At 49.7% G+C, this 15,343-nt stretch overlaps 1 protein-coding gene across 5 annotated transcripts in view; it reads left to right on the top strand.

Moving 5' to 3' along the window:
- Window positions 1–15,343, top strand: part of LOC137367113 (disintegrin and metalloproteinase domain-containing protein 12-like) — a 544,479-nt gene that overhangs the window by 125,204 nt on the left and 403,932 nt on the right. The window lies entirely within an intron of this gene.

The following is a 15,343-nucleotide window of genomic DNA, read 5'->3' as shown; positions in this document are numbered from 1 at the left end:
TTAGTAAAAAAGTTAAAAAAAATTAGGAAAGCATAAATAAACTATGAAATTAACTTATCAAAGAATATGAAAAGCAATAGTAAAGTATTCCACAGACACATAACTAACAGAAAAATAATCTGCATTGGGGCCAGGCCACTCAAGGCTACATAAGAAAAGTCACAGGCAATAAGAGAGAAATAGCAGAAATAGTATATAAATATTTGGCTTCTGCATTTACCAAGGAGAGCTGGGAATGACATGAGAAGAAGAGATTAAAAAGTATATAAAGACATTTAAGATGGAAAGGGGGAGATAATTGATAAACGACTAAAACGTAGAGAGGATGAAATCTCTGGTCTGGGTAGCACATCCATGAATATTTTAAAGAACGGACAGAAGAGATAGAAAAGGCACTACTAATATGTATAAAAACTTATTTAAAAAACAAATAGTGTCAGAGGACTGGCAGACAGCTGATGTGATTCCTGTATTTAAAAAAGGGAGATAGAACAAATTCAGGGAACGAAAGACCAGTCATTGAAAGATCAGGGATTCTTTGGACAGTTCAAAACAATGTCCAATCTGGGAACAGCAGAAAGTGAAGTCAGGAAGGGATGACATAACTGAGGCTGAGGTGGTGACACTTATCCAGCACCCCTGCACCTGTATATTATACAATATGTATCCTGGAATGAATTCAGGCATTTATCCAGGGAATGAACCTGTGGATGGATTTATCCTAAGGTTTTTCCTGCATTTATCCCTCGGTTTATGCTGCATTAGTTCTGTGGTTTATCCAGTGACTTACCCAGGGATTTACCCAGGGATTTACCCAATGATTTACCCAGGGATTTACCCAGGGATTTGGACTGTAGGTTTTTATTGGAACTTTACCTTGGTGGAATCTTCCCAGGTTCATTCCAGGAGAGCACTGGGATTCTTTCCAGGGTTCAATCCTGCAGTGTACCGGATATTATCTCAGGGTTGATTCCGGGAGAGAACCTGGCATTGTCCCAATGTTAAATCGTGGAGTGTACCGGGTATTATCCCAGGGTTGATTCTGGGAATGTACCAGATATTATCCATGGGTTCATTCCAGCAATGTACTGAGCATTATCCTCGGGTTCATTCCTGGAGTGCATTGGGTATTATCCCCGGGTTCATTCTGGGAATGTACCGGCTATTGTCCCAGGGTTCATTTCTGGAGATTACTGGATATTACCCCTGGGTTCAATCTGGGAGAGTACTGGGCATTATCCCAGGCTTCATTTCGGGAAAGAACCAGGTATTATCCCAGGCTTCATTTGGGAAAGGACCGGGTATTATCCCAGGTTTCATTCCTAGATCTTCTTCTCACTGCTGCTCTCACATGCGTTCAAGTCTTCAGAAGAAGGACTCTTCCTCCACAGAAGATCAGGTGGCAGGTTGTTCAACCTTGCCCATCTTAGAGCCAAGACCAAAATACGGAAAGTCCTCATCAGGGAACTCCTCTTTGCTGGCGATGCTGCATTAACATCCCACACAGATGTGTGTCTGCAGAGACTCATCGACAGGATTGCTGCTGCCTGCAATGAATTTGGCCTAATCCTGGCAGGATCCTCAAAGACACATTGTACAGCGAGCTCGCCACTGGTATCAGACCCACTGGACGTCCACGTCTCCGCTTTAAAGACGTCTGCAAACGCGACATGAAGTCCTGTGACATTGACTACAAGTCGTGGGAGTCAGTTGCCAGCGATCGCCAGAGCTGGCGGGCAGCCATAAAGACGGGGCTAAAGTGTGACGAGTCGAAGAGACTTAGTAGTTGGCAGGAAAAAAGACAGAAGCGCAAGGAGAGAGCCAACTGTGTAACAGCCCCGACAAACAAATTTTTCTGCAGCACCTGTGGAAGAGTCTGTCACTCTAGAATTGGCCTTTATAGCCACTCCAGGCGCTGCTCCACACACCACTGACTACCTCCAGGTGCTTACCCATTGTCTCCCGAGATAAGGAGGCCAAAGAATAAAGAAAGAAGATTCCTAGAGTGTACCAGCTATTGTCGGGGGTCATTCTGGGAATGTTCTTGGTATTATCCCCGGGTTCATTCTGGGAATATACTGGATATTATTCCAGGACTCATTCTTGGAGTATTCTGGGTATTATCCCAGGGGTCATTCTGGGAATATACTGGATATTATCCCAGGATTCACTCCGGCAGAGGATAAGGTATAATCCCAGGTTTCATTCCTGGAGTGTACCGAGGATTATCCCAGGGGTCATTCTGGGAGAGTACTGGATCATATTCCAGGGTTCATTCCTGCAGTGCACGGGGGGAATTCCAAACAATAGGGTAAAATATTAGAATTAGAGCCAGGCCATTGAGGAGTAAAATTATAAAAACATAGCATGGTTACAACACAGAAGTAGGTCATTCAGCCCATCATCTCTGTGCTGGCTCGCTGCAAGAGCAACTCAGCTAGTCTCACTTCCTGCCTTTTTTTTGGCTCTGCATTTTTTTTTTCTGTTCACATTTTCAAAGCCACGTTTGTATCTGCCTCCACCACACTCTCAGACAGTGCATTCCATATCCTAAACACTCACTGAACCTGCCTCCACCACACTCTCAGACAGTGCATTCCAGATCCTAAACACTCACTGAACCTGCCTCCACCACACTCTCAGACAGTGCATTCCAGATCCTAAACACTCACTGAACCTGCCTCCACCACACTCTCAGACAGTGCATTCCAGATCCTAAACACTCACTGAACCTGCCTCCACCGCACTCTCAGACAGTGCATTCCAGATCCTAAACACTCACTGAACCTGCCTCCACCACACTCTCAGACAGTGCATTCCAGATCCTAAACACTCACTGAAACTGCCTCCACCGCACTCTCAGACAGTGCATTCCAGATCCTAAACACTCACTGAACCTGCCTCCACCACACTCTCAGACAGTGCATTCCAGATCCTAAACACTCACTGAACCTGCCTCCACCGCACTCTCAGACAGTGCATTCCAGATCCTAAACACTCACTGAACCTGCCTCCACCGCACTCTCAGACAGTGCATTCCAGATCCTAAACACACACTGAACCTGCCTCCACCACACTCTCAGACAGTGCATTCCAGATCCTAAACACTCACTGAACCTGCCTCCACCACACTCTCAGACAGTGCATTCCAGATCCTAAACACACACTGAACCTGCCTCCACCACACTCTCAGACAGTGCATTCCAGATCCTAAACACTCACTGAACCTGCCTCCACCACACTCTCAGACAGTGCATTCCAGATCCTAAACACTCACTGAACCTACCTCCACCACACTCTCAGACAGTGCATTCCAGATCCTAAACACACACTGAACCTGCCTCCACCACACTCTCAGACAGTGCATTCCAGATCCTAAACACACACTGAACCTGCCTCCACCACACTCTCAGACAGTGCATTCCAGATCCTAAACACTCACTGAACCTGCCACCACCACACTCTCAGACAGTACATTCCAGATCCTAAACACTCACTGAACCTGCCACCACCACACTCTCAGACTGTGTATTCCAGATCCTAAACACTCACTGAACCTGCCACCACCACACTCTCAGACAGTGCATTCCAGATCCTAAACACTCACTGAACCTGCCTCCACCACACTCTCAGACAGTGCATTCCAGATCCTAAACACACACTGAACCTGCCTCCACCACACTCTCAGACAGTGCATTCCAGATCCTAAACACTCACTGAACCTACCTCCACCACACTCTCAGACAGTGCATTCCAGATCCTAAACACACACTGAACCTGCCTCCACCACACTCTCAGACAGTGCATTCCAGATCCAAAACACTCACTGAACCTGCCTCCACCGCACTCTCAGACAGTGCATTCCAGATCCTAAACACTCACTGAACCTGCCTCCACCACACTCTCAGACAGTGCATTCCAGATACTAAACACTCACTGAACCTGCCTCCACCACACTCTCAGACAGTGCATTCCGGATCCTAAACACTCACTGAACCTTCCTTCACCACACTCAGACAGTGCATTCCAGATCCTAAATACACACTGAACCTGCCTCCACCACACTCTCAGACAGTGCATTCCAGATCCTAAACACTCACTGATCCTGCCTCCACCACACTCTCAGACAGTGCATTCCAGATCCTAAACACTCACTGAACCTGCCTCCACCACACTCTCAGAAAGTGCATTCCAGATCCTAAACACTCACTGAACCTGCCTCCACCGCACTCTCAGACAGTGCATTCCAGATCCTAAACACTCACTGAACCTGCCTCCACCACACTCTCAGACAGTGCATTCCAGATCCTAAACACTCACTGAACCTGCCTCCACCGCACTCTGAGACAGTACATTCCTGATCCGAAACACTCACTGAACCTGCCTCCACCACACTCTCAGACAGTGCATTCCAGATCCTAAACACACACAGAACCTGCCTCCACCACACTCTCAGACAGTGCATTCCAGATCCTAAACACTCACTGAACCTGCCTCCACCACACTCTCAGCCAGTGCATTCCAGATCATAATCACTCGCTGAACCTGCCTCCACCGCACTCTCAGACAGTGCATTCCAGATCCTAAACACTCACTGATCCTGCCTCCACCACACTCTCAGACAGTGCATTCCAGATCCTAAACACACACAGAACCTGCCTCCACCGCACTCTCAGGCAGTGCATTCCAGATCCTAAACACTCACTGAATTGCCTCCACCACACTCTCAGACAGTGCATTCCAGATCCTAAACACTCACTGAACCTTCCACCACCACACTCTCAGACAGTACATTCCTGATCCGAAACACTCACTGAATTGCCTCCACCACACTCTCAGACAGTGCATTCCAGATCCTAAACACTCACTGAACCTTCCACCACCACACTCTGAGACAGTACATTCCTGATCCGAAACACTCACTGAACCTTCCACCACCACACTCTGAGACAGTACATTCCTGATCCGAAACACTCACTGAACCTGCCACCACCACACTCTCAGACAGTGCATTCCAGATCCTAAACACTCACTGAACCTTCCACCACCACACTCTCAGACAGTGCATTTCAGATCCTAAACACTCACTGAACGTGCCTCCACCACACTCAGACAGTGCATTCCAGATCCTAAACACACACTGAATCTGCCTCCAACACACTCTCAGACAGTGCTTTGCAGATCCTAAACACACACTGAACCTGCCTCCACCACACTCTCAGACAGTGCATTCCAGATCCTAAACACTCACTGAACCTGCCTCCACCACACTCTCAGACAGTGCATTCCAGATCCTAAACACTCACTGAACCTGCCTCCACCACACTCTCAGACTGTGCATTCCAGATCCTAAACACTCACTGAACCTGCCTCCACCACACTCTCAGACAGTGCATTCCGGATCCTAAACACTCACTGAACCTTCCTTCACCACACTCAGACAGTGCATTCCAGATCCTAAATACACACTGAACCTGCCTCCACCACACTCTCAGACAGTGCATTCCAGATCCTAAACACTCACTGATCCTGCCTCCACCACACTCTCAGACAGTGCATTCCAGATCCTAAACACTCACTGAACCTGCCTCCACCACACTCTCAGAAAGTGCATTCCAGATCCTAAACACTCACTGAACCTGCCTCCACCGCACTCTCAGACAGTGCATTCCAGATCCTAAACACTCACTGAACCTGCCTCCACCACACTCTCAGACAGTGCATTCCAGATCCTAAACACTCACTGAACCTGCCTCCACCGCACTCTGAGACAGTACATTCCTGATCCGAAACACTCACTGAACCTGCCTCCACCACACTCTCAGACAGTGCATTCCAGATCCTAAACACACACAGAACCTGCCTCCACCACACTCTCAGACAGTGCATTCCAGATCCTAAACACTCACTGAACCTGCCTCCACCACACTCTCAGCCAGTGCATTCCAGATCATAATCACTCGCTGAACCTGCCTCCACCGCACTCTCAGACAGTGCATTCCAGATCCTAAACACTCACTGATCCTGCCTCCACCACACTCTCAGACAGTGCATTCCAGATCCTAAACACACACTGAACCTGCCTCCACCACACTCTCAGACAGTGCATTCCAGATCCTAAACACTCACTGAACCTGCCTCCACCACACTCTCAGACAGTGCATTCCAGATCCTAAACACTCACTGAACCTACCTCCACCACACTCTCAGACAGTGCATTCCAGATCCTAAACACACACTGAACCTGCCTCCACCACACTCTCAGACAGTGCATTCCAGATCCTAAACACTCACTGAACCTGCCTCCACCACACTCTCAGACAGTGCATTCCAGATCCTAAACACACACTGAACCTGCCTCCACCACACTCTCAGACAGTGCATTCCAGATCCTAAACACTCACTGAACCTACCTCCACCACACTCTCAGACAGTGCATTCCAGATCCTAAACACACACTGAACCTGCCTCCACCACACTCTCAGACAGTGCATTCCAGATCCTAAACACTCACTGAACCTGCCTCCACCACACTCTCAGACAGTGCATTCCAGATCCTAAACACACACTGAACCTGCCTCCACCGCACTCTCAGACAGTGCATTCCAGATCCTAAACACTCACTGAACCTGCCTCCACCGCACTCTCAGACAGTGCATTCCAGATCCTAAACACTCACTGAACCTGCCTCCACCACACTTTCAGACAGTGCATTCCGGATCCTAAAGACTCACTGAACCTGCCTCCACTACACTCTGAGACAGTACATTCCAGATCCTAAACACTCACTGAACCTGCCTCCACCACACTCTCACACTGTGCATTCCAGATCCTAAACACTCACTGAACCTGCCTCCACCACACTTTCAGACAGTGCATTCCAGATCCTAAACACTCACTGAACCTGCCTCCACCACACTCTCAGACAGTGCATTCCAGATCCTAAACACTCACTGAACCTGCCTCCACCACACTCTCAGACAGTGCATTCCAGATCCTAAACACTCACTGAACCTGCCTCCACCGCACTCTCAGACAGTACATTCCAGATCCTAACCACTCACTGAACCTGCCTCCAGCACACTTTCAGACTGTGCATTCCAGATCCTAAACACTCACTGAACCTGCCTCCACCACACTTTCAGACTGTGCATTCCAGATCCTAAACACTCACTGAACCTGCCTCCACCACACTCTCAGACAGTGCATTCCAGATCCTAAACACTCACTGAACCTGCCTCCACCGCACTCTGAGACAGTACATTCCTGATCCGAAACACTCACTGAACCTGCCTCCACCACACTCTCAGACAGTGCATTCCAGATCCTATACACACACAGAACCTGCCTCCACCACACTCTCAGCCAGTGCACTCCAGATCATAAACACTCACTGAACCTGCCTCCACGACACTCTCAGACAGTGCATTCCAGATCCTAAACACTCACTGAACCTGCCTCCACCACACTCTCAGACAGTGCATTCCAGATCCTAAACACTCACTGAACCTGCCTCCACCACACTCTCAGACAGTGCATTCCAGATCCTAAAGACACACAGAACCTGCCTCCACCGCACTCTCAGGCTGTGCATTCCAGATCCGAAACACTCACTGAACCTGCCACCACCACACTCTCAGACAGTGCATTCCAGATCCTAAACACTCACTGAACCTGCCTCCACCACACTCTCAAACAGTGCATTTCAGATCCTAAACACTCACTGACCCTGCCACCACCACACTCTCAGACAGTGCATTCCAGATCCTAAACACTCACTGAATCTGCCTCCAACACACTCTCAGACAGTGCATTCCAGATCCTAAACACTCACTGACCCTGCCACCACCACACTCTCAGACAGTGCATTCCAGATCCTAAACACTCACTGAACCTGCCTCCACCACACTCTCAGACAGTGCATTCCAGATCCGAAACACACACTGAATCTGCCTCCAACACACTCTCAGACAGTGCATTCCAGATCCTAAACACTCACTGACCCTGCCACCACCACACTCTCAGACAGTGCATTCCAGATCCTAAACACTCACTGAACCTGCCACCACCACACTCTCAGACAGTGCATTCCAGATCCTAAACACTCACTGAACCTGCCTCCACCACACTCTCAGACAGTGCATTCCAGATCCTAAACACTCACTGAACCTGCCTCCATCACACTCTCAGACAGTGCATTGCAGATCCTAAACACTCACTGAACCTGCCTCCACCACACTCTCAGACAGTGCATTCCAGATCCTAAACACTCACTGAACCTGCCTCCACCACACTCTCAGACAGTGCATTCCAGATCCTAAACACTCACTGAACCTGCCTCCACCACACTCTCAGACTGTGCATTCCAGATCCTAAACAATCACTGAACCTGCCTCCACCACACTCTCAGACAGTGCATTCCAGATCCTAAACACTCACTGAACCTGCCTCCACCACACTCTCAGACTGTGCATTCCAGATCCTAAACACTCACTGAACCTGCCTCCACCACACTCTCAGACAGTGCATTCCAGATCCTAAGCACTCACTGAACCTGCCTCCACCGCACTCTCAGACTGTGCATTCCAGATCCTAAACACTCACTGAACCTGCCTCCACCACACTTTCAGACAGTGCATTCCAGATCCTAAACACTCACTGAACCTGCCTCCACCACACTCTCAGACAGTGCATTCCAGATCCTAAACACTCACTGAACCTGCCTCCACCGCACTCTCAGACAGTGCATTCCAGATCCTAAACACTCACTGAACCTGCCTCCACCGCACTCTCAGACAGTACATTCCAGATCCTAACCACTCACTGAACCTGCCTCCAGCACACTTTCAGACTGTGCATTCCAGATCCTAAACACTCACTGAACCTGCCTCCACCACACTTTCAGACTGTGCATTCCAGATCCTAAACACTCACTGAACCTGCCTCCACCACACTCTCAGACAGTGCATTCCAGATCCTAAACACTCACTGAACCTGCCTCCACCGCACTCTGAGACAGTACATTCCTGATCCGAAACACTCACTGAACCTGCCTCCACCACACTCTCAGACAGTGCATTCCAGATCCTAAACACACACAGAACCTGCCTCCACCACACTCTCAGCCAGTGCACTCCAGATCATAAACACTCACTGAACCTGCCTCCACGACACTCTCAGACAGTGCATTCCAGATCCTAAACACTCACTGAACCTGCCTCCACCACACTCTCAGACAGTGCATTCCAGATCCTAAACACTCACTGAACCTGCCTCCACCACACTCTCAGACAGTGCATTCCAGATCCTAAAGACACACAGAACCTGCCTCCACCGCACTCTCAGGCAGTGCATTCCAGATCCGAAACACTCACTGAACCTGCCACCACCACACTCTCAGACAGTGCATTCCAGATCCTAAACACTCACTGAACCTGCCTCCACCACACTCTCAAACAGTGCATTTCAGATCCTAAACACTCACTGAACCTGCCACCACCACACTCTCAGACAGTGCATTCCAGATCCTAAACACTCACTGAACCTGCCTCCACCACACTCTCAAACAGTGCATTTCAGATCCTAAACACTCACTGACCCTGCCACCACCACACTCTCAGACAGTGCATTCCAGATCCTAAACACTCACTGACCCTGCCACCACCACACTCTCAGACAGTGCATTCCAGATCCTAAACACTCACTGAACCTGCCACCACCACACTCTCAGACAGTGCATTCCAGATCCGAAACACACACTGAATCTGCCTCCAACACACTCTCAGACAGTGCATTCCAGATCCTAAACACTCACTGACCCTGCCACCACCACACTCTCAGACAGTGCATTCCAGATCCGAAACACACACTGAATCTGCCTCCAACACACTCTCAGACAGTGCATTCCAGATCCTAAACACTCACTGACCCTGCCACCACCACACTCTCAGACAGTGCATTCCAGATCCTAAACACTCACTGAACCTGCCTCCACCACACTCTCAAACAGTGCATTCCAGATCCTAAACTCTCACTGAACCTGCCTCCACCACACACTCAGACAGTGCATTCCAGATCCTAAACACTCACTGAACCTGCCTCCACCACACTCTCAGACAGTGCATTCCGGATCCTAAACACTCACTGAACCTGCCTTCACCACACACTCAGACAGTGCATTCCAGATCCTAAACACTCACTGAACCTGCCTTCACCACACACTCAGACAGTGCATTCCAGATCCTAAACACACACTGAACCTGCCTCCACCACACTCTCAGACAGTGCCTTCCAGATCCTAAACACACAATGAACCTGCCTCCACCACACTCTCAGACAGTGCATTCCAGATCCTAACCACTCACTGAACCTGCCTCCAGCACACTTTCAGACTGTGCATTCCAGATCCTAAACACTCACTGAACCTGCCTCCACCACACTTTCAGACTGTGCATTCCAGATCCTAAACACTCACTGAACCTGCCTCCACCACACTCTCAGACAGTGCATTCCAGATCCTAAACACTCACTGAACCTGCCTCCACCGCACTCTGAGACAGTACATTCCTGATCCGAAACACTCACTGAACCTGCCTCCACCACACTCTCAGACAGTGCATTCCAGATCCTAAACACACACAGAACCTGCCTCCACCACACTCTCAGCCAGTGCACTCCAGATCATAAACACTCACTGAACCTGCCTCCACGACACTCTCAGACAGTGCATTCCAGATCCTAAACACTCACTGAACCTGCCTCCACCACACTCTCAGACAGTGCATTCCAGATCCTAAACACTCACTGAACCTACCTCCACCACACTCTCAGACAGTGCATTCCAGATCCTAAAGACACACAGAACCTGCCTCCACCGCACTCTCAGGCTGTGCATTCCAGATCCGAAACACTCACTGAACCTGCCACCACCACACTCTCAGACAGTGCATTCCAGATCCTAAACACTCACTGAACCTGCCTCCACCACACTCTCAAACAGTGCATTTCAGATCCTAAACACTCACTGAACCTGCCACCACCACACTCTCAGACAGTGCATTCCAGATCCTAAACACTCACTGAACCTGCCTCCACCACACTCTCAAACAGTGCATTTCAGATCCTAAACACTCACTGACCCTGCCACCACCACACTCTCAGACAGTGCATTCCAGATCCTAAACACTCACTGAATCTGCCTCCAACACACTCTCAGACAGTGCATTCCAGATCCTAAACACTCACTGACCCTGCCACCACCACACTCTCAGACAGTGCATTCCAGATCCTAAACACTCACTGAACCTGCCTCCACCACACTCTCAGACAGTGCATTCCAGATCCGAAACACACACTGAATCTGCCTCCAACACACTCTCAGACAGTGCATTCCAGATCCTAAACACTCACTGACCCTGCCACCACCACACTCTCAGACAGTGCATTCCAGATCCTAAACACTCACTGAACCTGCCACCACCACACTCTCAGACAGTGCATTCCAGATCCTAAACACTCACTGAACCTGCCTCCACCACACTCTCAGACAGTGCATTCCAGATCCTAAACACTCACTGAACCTGCCTCCATCACACTCTCAGACAGTGCATTGCAGATCCTAAACACTCACTGAACCTGCCTCCACCACACTCTCAGACAGTGCATTCCAGATCCTAAACACTCACTGAACCTGCCTCCACCACACTCTCAGACAGTGCATTCCAGATCCTAAACACTCACTGAACCTGCCTCCACCACACTCTCAGACTGTGCATTCCAGATCCTAAACACTCACTGAACCTGCCTCCACCACACTCTCAGACAGTGCATTCCAGATCCTAAACACTCACTGAACCTGCCTCCACCACACTCTCAGACTGTGCATTCCAGATCCTAAACACTCACTGAACCTGCCTCCACCACACTCTCAGACAGTGCATTCCAGATCCTAAGCACTCACTGAACCTGCCTCCACCGCACTCTCAGACTGTGCATTCCAGATCCTAAACACTCACTGAACCTGCCTCCACCACACTTTCAGACAGTGCATTCCAGATCCTAAACACTCACTGAACCTGCCTCCACCGCACTCTCAGACAGTGCATTCCAGATCCTAAACACTCACTGAACCTGCCTCCACCGCACTCTCAGACAGTGCATTCCAGATCCTAAACACTCACTGAACCTGCCTCCACCGCACTCTCAGACAGTACATTCCAGATCCTAACCACTCACTGAACCTGCCTCCAGCACACTTTCAGACTGTGCATTCCAGATCCTAAACACTCACTGAACCTGCCTCCACCACACTGTCAGACAGTGCATTCCAGATCCTAAACACTCACTGAACCTGCCTCCACCACACTCTCAGACAGTGCATTCCAGATCCTAAACACTCACTGAACCTGCCTCCACCGCACTCTCAGACAGTGCATTCCAGATCCTAAACACTCACTGAACCTGCCTCCACCGCACTCTGAGACAGTACATTCCTGATCCGAAACACTCACTGAACCTGCCTCCACCACACTCTCAGACAGTGCATTCCAGATCCTAAACACACACAGAACCTGCCTCCACCACACTCTCAGCCAGTGCACTCCAGATCATAAACACTCACTGAACCTGCCTCCACGACACTCTCAGACAGTGCATTCCAGATCCTAAACACTCACTGAACCTGCCTCCACCACACTCTCAGACAGTGCATTCCAGATCCTAAACACTCACTGAACCTGCCTCCACCACACTCTCAGACAGTGCATTCCAGATCCTAAAGACACACAGAACCTGCCTCCACCGCACTCTCAGGCAGTGCATTCCAGATCCGAAACACTCACTGAACCTGCCACCACCACACTCTCAGACAGTGCATTCCAGATCCTAAACACTCACTGAACCTGCCTCCACCACACTCTCAAACAGTGCATTTCAGATCCTAAACACTCACTGAACCTGCCACCACCACACTCTCAGACAGTGCATTCCAGATCCTAAACACTCACTGAACCTGCCTCCACCACACTCTCAAACAGTGCATTTCAGATCCTAAACACTCACTGACCCTGCCACCACCACACTCTCAGACAGTGCATTCCGGATCCTAAACACTCACTGAACCTGCCTCCAACACACTCTCAGACAGTGCATTCCAGATCCTAAACACTCACTGACCCTGCCACCACCACACTCTCAGACAGTGCATTCCAGATCCTAAACACTCACTGAACCTGCCTCCACCACACTCTCAGACAGTGCATTCCAGATCCGAAACACACACTGAATCTGCCTCCAACACACTCTCAGACAGTGCATTCCAGATCCTAAACACTCACTGACCCTGCCACCACCACACTCTCAGACAGTGCATTCCAGATCCTAAACACTCACTGAACCTGCCACCACCACACTCTCAGACAGTGCATTCCAGATCCGAAACACACACTGAATCTGCCTCCAACACACTCTCAGACAGTGCATTCCAGATCCTAAACACTCACTGACCCTGCCACCACCACACTCTCAGACAGTGCATTCCAGATCCGAAACACACACTGAATCTGCCTCCAACACACTCTCAGACAGTGCATTCCAGACCCTAAACACTCACTGAACCTGCCTCCACCACACTCTCAAACAGTGCATTCCAGATCCTAAACTCTCACTGAACCTGCCTCCACCACACACTCAGACAGTGCATTCCAGATCCTAAACACTCACTGAACCTGCCTCCACCACACTCTCAGACAGTGCATTCCGGATCCTAAACACTCACTGAACCTGCCTTCACCACACACTCAGACAGTGCATTCCAGATCCTAAACACTCACTGAACCTGCCTTCACCACACACTCAGACAGTGCATTCCAGATCCTAAACACACACTGAACCTGCCTCCACCACACTCTCAGACAGTGCCTTCCAGATCCTAAACACACACTGAACCTGCCTCCACCACACTCTCAGACAGTGCATTCCAGATCCTAAACACTCACTGAACCTGCCTCCACCACACTCTCAGACTGTGCATTCCAGATCCTAAACACTCACTGAACCTACCTCCACCACACTCTCAGACAGTGCATTCCAGATCCTAAACACTCACTGAACCTGCCTCCACCACACTCTCAGACAGTGCATTCCAGATCCTAAACACTCACTGAACCTGCCTCCACCACACTCTCAGACAGTGCATTCCAGATCCTAAACACTCACTGAACCTGCCTCCACCACACTCTCAGACAGTGCATTCCAGATCCTAAGCACTCACTGAACCTGCCTCCACCGCACTCTCAGACTGTGCATTCCAGATCCTAAGCACTCACTGAACCTGCCTCCACCACACTCTCAGACAGTGCTTTCCAGATCCTAAACACTCACTGAACCTGCCACCACCACACTCTCAGACAGTGCATTCCAGATCCTAAACACTCACTGAACCTGCCTCCACCACACTCTCAGACAGTGCATTCCAGATCCTAAACACTCACTGAACCTGCCTCCACCACACTCTCAGACAGTGCATTCCAGATCCTAAACACTCACTGAACCTGCCTCCACCACACTCTCAGACAGTGCATTCCAGATCCTAAACACTCACTGAACCTGCCTCCACCACACTCTCAGACAGTGCATTCCAGATCCTAAACACTCACTGAACCTGCCTCCACCGCACTCTCAGACAGTGCATTCCAGATCCTAAACACTCACTGAACCTGCCTCCAGCACACTTTCAGACTGTGCATTCCAGATCCTAAACACTCACTGAACCTGCCTCCACCACACTTTCAGACTGTGCATTCCAGATCCTAAACACTCACTGAACCTGCCTCCACCATACTCTCAAACAGTACATTCCAGATCCTAAACACTCACTGATCCTGCCTCCACCATACTCTCAAACAGTACATTCCAGATCCTAAACACTCACTGAACCTGCCTCCACCACACTCTCAGACAATGCATTCCAGATCCTAAACACACACTGAACCTGCCTCCACCACACTCTCAGACAGTGCATTCCAGATATTAAAAACTCACTGAACCTGCCTCCACCACACTCTCAGACTGTGCATTCCAGATCCTAAACACTCACTGAACCTGCCTCCACCACACATTCAGACAGTGCATTCCAGATCCTAAACACTCACTGAACCTGCCTCCACCACACTGTCAGACAGTGCATTCCAGATCCTGAACACACACTGAACCTGCCTCCACCACACTCTCAGACAATGCATTCCAGATCCTAAACACACACTGAACCTGCCTCCACCACACTGTCAGACAGTGCATTCCAGATCCTGAACACACACTGAACCTGCCTCCACCACACTCTCAGACA

This window comes from Heterodontus francisci, chromosome 1 (assembly GCF_036365525.1).
Source record: "Heterodontus francisci isolate sHetFra1 chromosome 1, sHetFra1.hap1, whole genome shotgun sequence".
Lineage (NCBI taxonomy): Eukaryota > Metazoa > Chordata > Chondrichthyes > Heterodontiformes > Heterodontidae > Heterodontus > Heterodontus francisci.
The sequence above is the reverse complement of the archived record's forward strand: the minus strand, read 5'-3'. Positions and strand labels throughout refer to the sequence as shown.